Source organism: Rana temporaria, chromosome 10, assembly GCF_905171775.1.
Source record: "Rana temporaria chromosome 10, aRanTem1.1, whole genome shotgun sequence".
NCBI classification, from domain to species: domain Eukaryota; kingdom Metazoa; phylum Chordata; class Amphibia; order Anura; family Ranidae; genus Rana; species Rana temporaria.
In genome coordinates, this window is record NC_053498.1 from 142607619 (window position 1) to 142616643 (window position 9025).

The following is a 9025-nucleotide window of genomic DNA, read 5'->3' on the forward strand; positions in this document are numbered from 1 at the left end:
CCCGCGACACCCTCCAGCAATGGAATTCCTCCAACATTCCAAAGTGAAGAGCTTGTTATGTGTCTCCTAATCACTGATATCACACCACTCCAGTGTTCTCATGGTGCCGGGAGAGGGCAGGCCATGGCACGGCGCCCACCATCCTGTGCAGATAAAATGAGCTCATTGATAAGACTGGTAATACGGGCACAAGGGGCAATATATGACCTGTGCCCTCCTCTTCTCCTCACTGGGCTCATTTCAGGAAAAGCCACACACAATCCATTCTATTTCCTTGGTTCTGAGAGATACTCTATATTACCAAAAGTATTGGGACGCCTGCCTGTATATTGAGAATCATTACTAGCCTAGCTAATTTACGGCGGCGCAGCCTAAACACGCTAAGCTACGCCGCCGTAACTTTGCTCCTCTCTACCTGAATCTACCTATAGGAGAGAACCTTCAATGTAAAATTATTAACATTTCAAATCAAATATTAGATAAACATTGATGTTGCAAAATACATGAAGGCCCGGATTCACAAAGCACTTACGCCAACGTATCTCGAGACACGCCGCGTAAGTGTAAGTATGCGCCGTCGTATCTGTGCGCCGTTCCCATAAACTGAGATACGCCTGAAAATAGGCTTCCTACGACCGACGTAACTTTGCTACGCCAGCGTATCGTGGGCGCATAGTTACGCTGAGCGCCCCCATTGATTTCCTATTCAAATATGGAAATGAGGGAGATACGTTGATTAACGAACGTACTTGCGCCCGGCGCATAATATACGCAGTTTGCGTAAGTCGTACGTCCAGCGTAAAGTTATTCCCCATATAGGAGGTGCAACTCATGCTAAGGTATGGACCAGGGAACACAGCCGTCTTATATTACGTAGTACGTGAATATGGCTGGGCGTAGGTTACGTTCACGTCGTAGGCAGTGATCCGTTGTATCTTAGGGAGTAGTTCTGATTCTGAGCATGCGCACTGGGATGCGTCCACGGGACGGCGCATGCGACGTTCGTTTTAAGTACTTGTCTGTCACACCTGATTAGCATGGCTCACGCCCACTTCCACCTACGCCGGCTTACGCCGAGGGAACCCATCTATCTCAGTTTCTTCTTTCTCTCTCTACACCTACTTACCATCCTTTTACCTATACCAATTTTTTGAGATGGGAATGAGGGACACCTATCAGCAAAAGTATGCAGGTATAGGACACACCCCTTGCCACACCCCCTTAAAGGAGAATTGTACAAAAAAAACAAAAACAAAGATTGGTTAAACCCCCAAGGGCTTTTTTTTTTTTACCACTACTATTCCTTTATATTGGCTTTTGGAATTTACAAATGTAGCAATTTAGAGATCAGGTGAAAGGTTTAGGACTAGAAAACAGTTTTTGAAAGATAACAAGTGCATTTTATTTACATCTACCCACCCTGTATAGAGATCAGACCAAAATGAGGGACAAGTGAGGAGGAATGAGGGACAGAGGGACATTGCTCCAAATCAGGGACAGTTGGGTGCTTTGATATTGCGGAGAAAAAAACGTAACCAGGCATACATTCTGTGGCGGTGCGTCCATAAAGGGCGCGGGAGCGCCGCCCCCTCCCTCCTGCACCGCTCTAATCACCATAGATAGATTCATGCATTTCATGAATCTATCTATGGTCGCAGCTGACACCCCCTATTCAGGTGTCCGGCCCCTTTTTGAACGCCGGGCGCCTGAATTACAGCGGCGGGGGGTGTTTTCTGGAAGCACTTGATTAGAGCCATAGGCTCTAATAGGCACCCAAAAATGTGAATAGCGGGCGCCATGCTGGGCGTTCGCTATTCACTTGGCTGTGTGTTAGCAAAGCGAAGGAATTCGCTTTGCTAACACTGACTCGCCTCTCAGCCAATCAGGTGCACCTGGTCTGTGTTACCTGTCACCTGATTGGCTGAAAGAACAGGCGTCCAATCATAGGAGAGGATGAAAGGAGGAGTGGGCGGGAGAAGAGAAGACATCGAGGAAGAAATGGAGGACACTGCTCGCCGCCTGCCGCCATCACCCGCTGCCCACCCGAGAAAGGCAAGGACCAGGTAGATGGCAGGTGGGCGGGGGGGGGGGGGGGGGTGGGGGCACAGTGGCAGCACTTGGGGAACAGTGGCAGCACTTGGGGCACAGTGGCAGCACTTGGGGCACAGTGGCAACATTTAGGGCCCAGCTCTTGGGGCACAGTGGCAACATTTGGGGCACAGTGGCAGCATTTGGGGCACAGTGGCAGCATTTGGGGCACAGTGGCAACATTTGGGGCACAGTGGCAGCATTTGGGGCACAGTGGCAGCATTTGGGGCACAGTGGCAGCATTTGGAGGCAGCAATTGATGTTTTTTTTTCCAGATTTTTTTTAGTTTGTTTGCGCCCCCCCCCCCCCCCCCCCAAAAAACAAAAGGTTGAGCTCCAGCCGCCACTGGATAAATTGCAAACGATATTTTCACCTTTCACTGTTTTTAGGTCAGATTGTAAAAGAACTTCTTCTGATTGGTCATAGGTCGCTGCACTTTGTCCTCGGCTTGTTTCTTACCATCTAGGATTGAGAAATCCAAACAGTAATTACAGGTTTTACAGGTACAGGTTGTTGAAATAAAGTCATGGCAGGGTGGGGCGGGTCTCCTTATGTACAGCGTTGTATCAGCAGCTGTACTGCTCTGCCCTCTGCTGGTGAAATATGAACATTACTTGTGTCTCTCCTTTAGGTCGGATTCACACCTATGCAGGTTGCAGTTTGCCTTTTTCAATACATGTTTTTGATCCATTAAAGTATATGGAACCAAAAAAACATAAACATAAAGGCCCAGATTCACGAAGCTCAGCGCATCAATAGGCGGGCGTATCGCAATGCAGATACACTAGACCGTCGAAACTTAGAGAGGCAAGCAGCCTATTCAGCAAGCAAATGCGCGCTGCGATGCGCCATCGTAATGTAATTTTGATGGCGTAACCCGACGTAATTCAAATTGGGAAGGAGGTGGGCGTGATCCATTTAAATGAAGCGTGACCCCATGCAAATTAAGGTCCGAACGAACGGCGCATGCGCCGTCACGTGATCGCATCCCCCGCGTCCCACTGCGCATGCGCCCCAATTCGCCGATCGTATTCCCCCCCACGATAACCCAGCCCACCGTTTCCGCCCAGGGCATAAATCCGCACGGACATGCGCCAGTCAAGTGCAAAAGTACACCTGCTGGTTTTGGTCGTTTGGTGTGGCTACTTTTGCTTTGTTCAGATCAAAAAAGATGTCTGAGGCTGGCACGAAAGATAGGAGGGAAAAAAACTTTATTATTGAGGAGAAGGCGGTGATTATTGATGCCATGAGAAAATATAACAAGTTCCTCCACGGCAAGGAAAGTGGCTCGACCAGCAAGGTCCGTAAGGATCAAATCTTGGCACAGATTGCAGCGGAGGTGAGTGCCCTTGGCTATGCCAACCGGACCCCAGACAAGATCGCCAAGAAGATCAACGACCTGCGGCGTCTTGTGAAGGAGAAGGTGGCCAAGATAAAAAAACACAGTAGGGGCACCGGAGGTGGACCAGCCCTGAAACTAAGACTGACACCTGATGAGGAGGTCATTGCCAGGTGCCTGGAGAAGGAGCAGGTGGAGGGCCTGGAGGGCTTCGAGTCAGTTGATCAGCCCTTGAGGACAGGTGAGTGTCTTTTTTATTTTATCTGGTGTATAGCATGTGGGGGGGGGGGGGGGGTGAATATGTGACAAGTGTGTGGGTCCACCAACATGTTACTGTTTTGTGTCATCCACAGATATGCAGGATGAAGCGGGCCCATCCTCGGCTGCTGGCCAACCAAGCCCATCCCAGGATACCAGTGTCCACACCTCTCCATTAGAGGAAGTGGAGGAGGAGCACGGGCACCTGGATGATGGCATATATCTGGGGGATGAGACCACCGTCGCTGGACCCTCCCATACCTCCATAGGGGATACCCCCCCAAGGGACTCAAACTTTATTGTAACCCCCCCAAGGGCCTCCACCCTTTTGGGAAGCCCCCTAAGGGCCTCCGACCTTTTGGGAAGCCCATCCTCCCTAAGGGAAGTTCCCTCAGGGTCCTCCCCATACATTCGTCCCCAAGCCTCACCTGCACCCAGGAAGGCAATTAGGAAGACGAGGGGTGATCCTGATGCCTTAGAAGCCACTTTGGCTATGGACCTGGCCAGGCAGACCCAACATGTGGGTTCTGTTGCATGTGATATGCGCCGGGTGGCAGCCAGCCTGGCCTCCATGCAGCAGACCCAGGCTGCTTTCACTGCCACCATCACCGAAAATGTGCAGGAGGTCAGTGCCAACAGCACTGCGTTGGTGACCTGCGTTAGGGACCTGGATGACACTAATTCAGGCCTTGTGGCAGAGGTGAGGAGCCTGGGAGTGGCCATACAGGCCAATACAGCAGCCATTGAGGCGGTGGGGAATCAGACCACTGCGGTCCTTACCCGCATAGCCCTGGCTTTAGAGGGTATCCAGGCAGCCAGGGAGAGACCGGGGGATGTTCCTCCTCCCAATGACCCACCCCCCCACCCGCGGCTGCCCCCAGGCAACAGAGGGCACGGAGCCTTGGCACTAGGCGTAGTCCACGTCGGGCCAGATGAGTGCCATTTAGATTATTTTATTTTTATATTCTATTTGATTTTTGGTTATTAATTGATACTCATGATATGAGTGATATTTTGTTATTATGATACTCGATTGGAGTTGTATTTATTTTATTATTATTTGGGATATATATATTGACAAATATTTTCTGAAAAACATACAGCAACATAATTGGAGCCTTGACGTGGCGTTGCTGCTCCCAAGTACCGCACGGTGTACTTCGGTCTAATCCAATTTATTGGTGTTTGGGGGGGGGGGGGGGTGTGTTAGGGACCACAGTGGGGTGCATGCGTGCATTAGCATTGTGACATGTTTCATGTGCGTGTTGCACGTGAAAATAAGCCTACCACGAGGCATCTCCTGACTGCTCTTCCCTCAGCAGACGGGGGACCCTCGGTTGGGGGGGAAATGTCTGGTTCGGGGGTCAGGTCATGACGGACTTCAATCTGCAGGCCCCTTCTCATTGCGAAATTGTGCAAAATGCAACATGCACCGATAATCTGGCACACAAAGTCTGGGGCATACAACAGTGTACCCCCAGACCTATCTAGGCATCGGAAACGTGACTTCAGGAGGCCAAACGTGCGCTCCACCACTCCCCGGGTACGTATATGAGCCTCATTGTAGCTTCTTTCTCCTGGTGTTTGTGGGTTCCGGAATGGGGTCATCAGGTGGGGTCCCAGGGCATATCCAGAGTCACCTGGAAGGGAAAAGACAGGAGGATGTTAGTCATGCATGTGCCCCTCGTGATGTCCTCATCATGGGGGGGACAGTAATGCCTGACACCCATGTCACTCACCAACCAGCCAGCTGTCCCCATACACGTTCTCTTCAAATTGTCTTGGGATGTCGCTTTGCCGGTAGATAAAGCTGTCATGGGTGGCCCCAGGGTGTTTAGCACAGACGTGCCATATGAGGCCTTGAGCATCGGTTATTACTTGTACATTAATGGAATGCCAATTCTTCCTGTTACGGTACATATGTTCAGCGTCACGGGGGGGCTGGAGTGCCACATGAGAACAATCAATGGCCCCCACAGTGCGTGGAAATCTGGCTATTTTATAGAAATCGGTTCTTGCCTTTGCCTGCTGGACCTCCTGGGTGGGTCTCACAATGTGGTGGGACATCCGTCTCAGGATAGCTGGTACAACTTGGTGCACGCACCTACTCATTGTGGATTGGGACATCCCAGCCAAATTTCCACTGGTTCTTTGAAATGATCCACTGGCTAAAAAATGCAGGGTTGCCATGACCTTGAGCAGTGGCGGCACTGCTTGTGATCGATGTGTTGGGCTGGTGAGGTCATCCTGCAGGGATCGTACTATTTCCATGATGGCTTCAGTGTCAAATCTCAACAAGCGAAACACCTCCGATTCCACCATGCCAAAGAGGTCCCTGCGATCTCGGGGTACCCTCTCCTGTGCCCTCCTCCTCCTCCTGCGTGCGCGTAGACGCCGTAGTACTATGACCACGGCTGCCCCTGACATGTTGGCACACAGATGTGTTGTCCTGCAAGTGTTGTTGCTCAGCTCCTCTGTCACGCTGCTGCTGTTGCTGCTCTCCAGCTGACCTGTGCAAGTCCGTTGCAAAGTTACCCCTGCTTTTATGAAGGGTAACTTTAGATCGGGCTAGCAGCTTACGCGCACCGCGCGTAGCCTACGACGGACAATCGTACGCATGTGAATCGGCATTTCTCCCTCATTTGCATAATTGAATAGCTAATCAATGGGAACGAAGAATACGCCTAGCCTAAATATGCGCCTAAGTTTCGCCGGCGGAGGACAGTTGCGTTGGACGGGTGAAGCCTAAGTTCACGTGTATGTGCTTCTGTGGGTACCGCGCATCGATACGACGGCGCACATCTACACTTACGCCGCGTATCTCGAGATACACCAGAGTATCTCTTTGTGAATCTGGGCCAAAAAAGGCACAAATGTGAACGTGACCCATAGGAAACCATGTTATATATAAACAACAACTTTATTTTTTACTCTTTGCTGTAATAAATATCCCCAAAAATTACAAAAACAAAAGTTTAGGCCGATACGTATTCTTCTACATATTTTTGGTAAGAAAAATACCAATAAGCGTTTATTGATTGGTTTACCCAAAAGTAATCGCATCTACAAAATAGGGGATAGTTTTATGGTATTTTTTTAATTATTATTTTTTTTTTTTACTAGTAATGGCGGTCTGTGGTTTTTAAAGTGGTGTTCCACCCGTTTTTTTTTGTTTTTTTTATACTCACCTGAAAGGGCGGTTGCTAGTCGGAAGTAGCTCTTCTGCCTCTTCTTCCACCGCGGTGGATCTTCTGCCTCATCCTCCGTCGCCGTGTCTTCTGGTGAATGAGCCGCTCTGCCTTCTGGGAACTGTGGCCCAGATTCACAGAGAATAAGGCGCACATTACGCCGCCGTAGAGCAAACATTGTACGCTACGCCAACGCAGCGCAGAGAGGCAAGCATTGCATTCAGCAAGCCAGTGCTCCCAACACTGTGCCAGCGTGGCGTGGGTTTCGAAGGCGCACGTCGGCGTAGGTGGAAGTGGGCGTGAACCCATGCAAATGAGGTGTGACCCCATGCAAATGCTGGGCTGAGCGCCAGACAGGTTCGTATCACGAACTTCGCATGCGCTGTGACGTGGACGCAAGCACAGCACCCTCATGCGCCTGCTCACAACCACGCCAGCACAACTGCCTAAGCTACGCCGGATTACCACGTACGCCGTGAACATAACGTACGCCCAGCCAGACACACGTCCAACGCACAATACGCCGGCTTGTGTTCCCTGGTGTAGACCTGAGCATGTCTGCTGCTGGGTTGCGCCTCCTTTATGGGGAATAACTTTACGCCGGACGTACAACTTATGCGCATCTCGCGTAACATGCGCCGGCACACGCACATTCGTGAATCACCGTATTTCCCTCATTTGCATGTTTGAATGGCTAATCAATGGGAGCGGCACCATGTGCCCAGCCTAAATGTGCGCCCACCCTACGCCGGCATGTGCAAGCTACGTGGGCGAGGTGTAGCCTGTTTTTAGGCGCATATTAGTTTGTGGGTCTGGCACACAGATACGCCGGCGCACATTTGCACTTACGTCGGCGTAACGTGTTATACGTCGGCGTAAGTGCTTTGTGAATCTGGGCCTTTGTGTATCCCAGGAGGCACGCGCCTATTCACAAAGCGGCGTGCGAGTCGCGCATGCGCAGTAGGAAACGGGCAGTGAAGCCATAAGGCTTCACTGCCTGTTTCTCTTACTAAGGATAGAGGCGACCAAAACTGAGTGATCGCCAGCGGGGGACTGATATCGCGGGCGACTCGGACAGGTAAGTGTCCTTATTAAAAGTCAGCAGCTACAGTGTTAGTAGCTGCTGACTTAAAAAAAAAAAATTGCAGGTGGACTGCGACATTGCGGCGGACACATTGGACACTTTTGACACTTTTTTGGGACCAGTGACATATATACAGCGATCAAAGCTAAAAAATAGCCACTGATTGCTGTATGAATGTCACTGGTAGGGAAGGGGTTAACACTAGGGGGCGATCAAGGGGTTACATGTGTTCCCTGGGAGGTGTTTCTAACTGTGGGGGGAGGGGGCTGACTGGAGGAGAGAGAGAGAGATCGCTGTTCCTGATCACTAGGAACACATACTGTAGCTCCCAACTGTCCCGGAATTGGAGGGACTGTCCCTGATTTGGAGCAATGTCCCCTCTGTCCCTCATTCTCCTCATTTGTCCCTCATTTTGGTCTGATCTATGTAGTTGTATAAAAAATACGCTTTATATCTTTCAAAAAGTGTTAAACCTTTCATTCAATTTCTAAATGGCTGCATTTATAAATTTTAAAAGCCAATATAAAGGAATTTCAGTGGTAAAAAAATAAAAATAATTCCCTTGTGGATTTAATTAACCTTTTTTTGGGGTTAATTCTCCTTTAAGAGGGCGTGACAGGGGGCGTGTCCTATGCCTGCATACGTTTGTTAGTAGGTGTCCCTCATTCCCATCTCAAAATGTTGGGAGGTGTGGGAACAGCAGATCTCTCTCTCTTCCCCTGTCAGAATAGGGATCTGTCTGTTTACACTTATACATCCGGAAACACATCAAAAACGCAGGGAACGAGCCAAAAACGCGTTAAAAAGTGCGATTTTGTGGTGTGGACCGGCTCTTATTCCTATTAGAAGGAAGGTAAACATCCCTTGTAATAGAAATAAGGATGACAGGTCCTCTTTATTGAGATATCCGGGGTCCAAATGTATGAGATTGACTTCTCTGCAAAGTTATTCTAATTCTAGAAAAGTGTGATTGGCTCTGCAATGATGAAGCATAAAGTGGTCCTCATCTGCCATCTAGTGGTTATTTTTAATATTGACATCATTCACTTTGCTGTTCAAATTTAATTT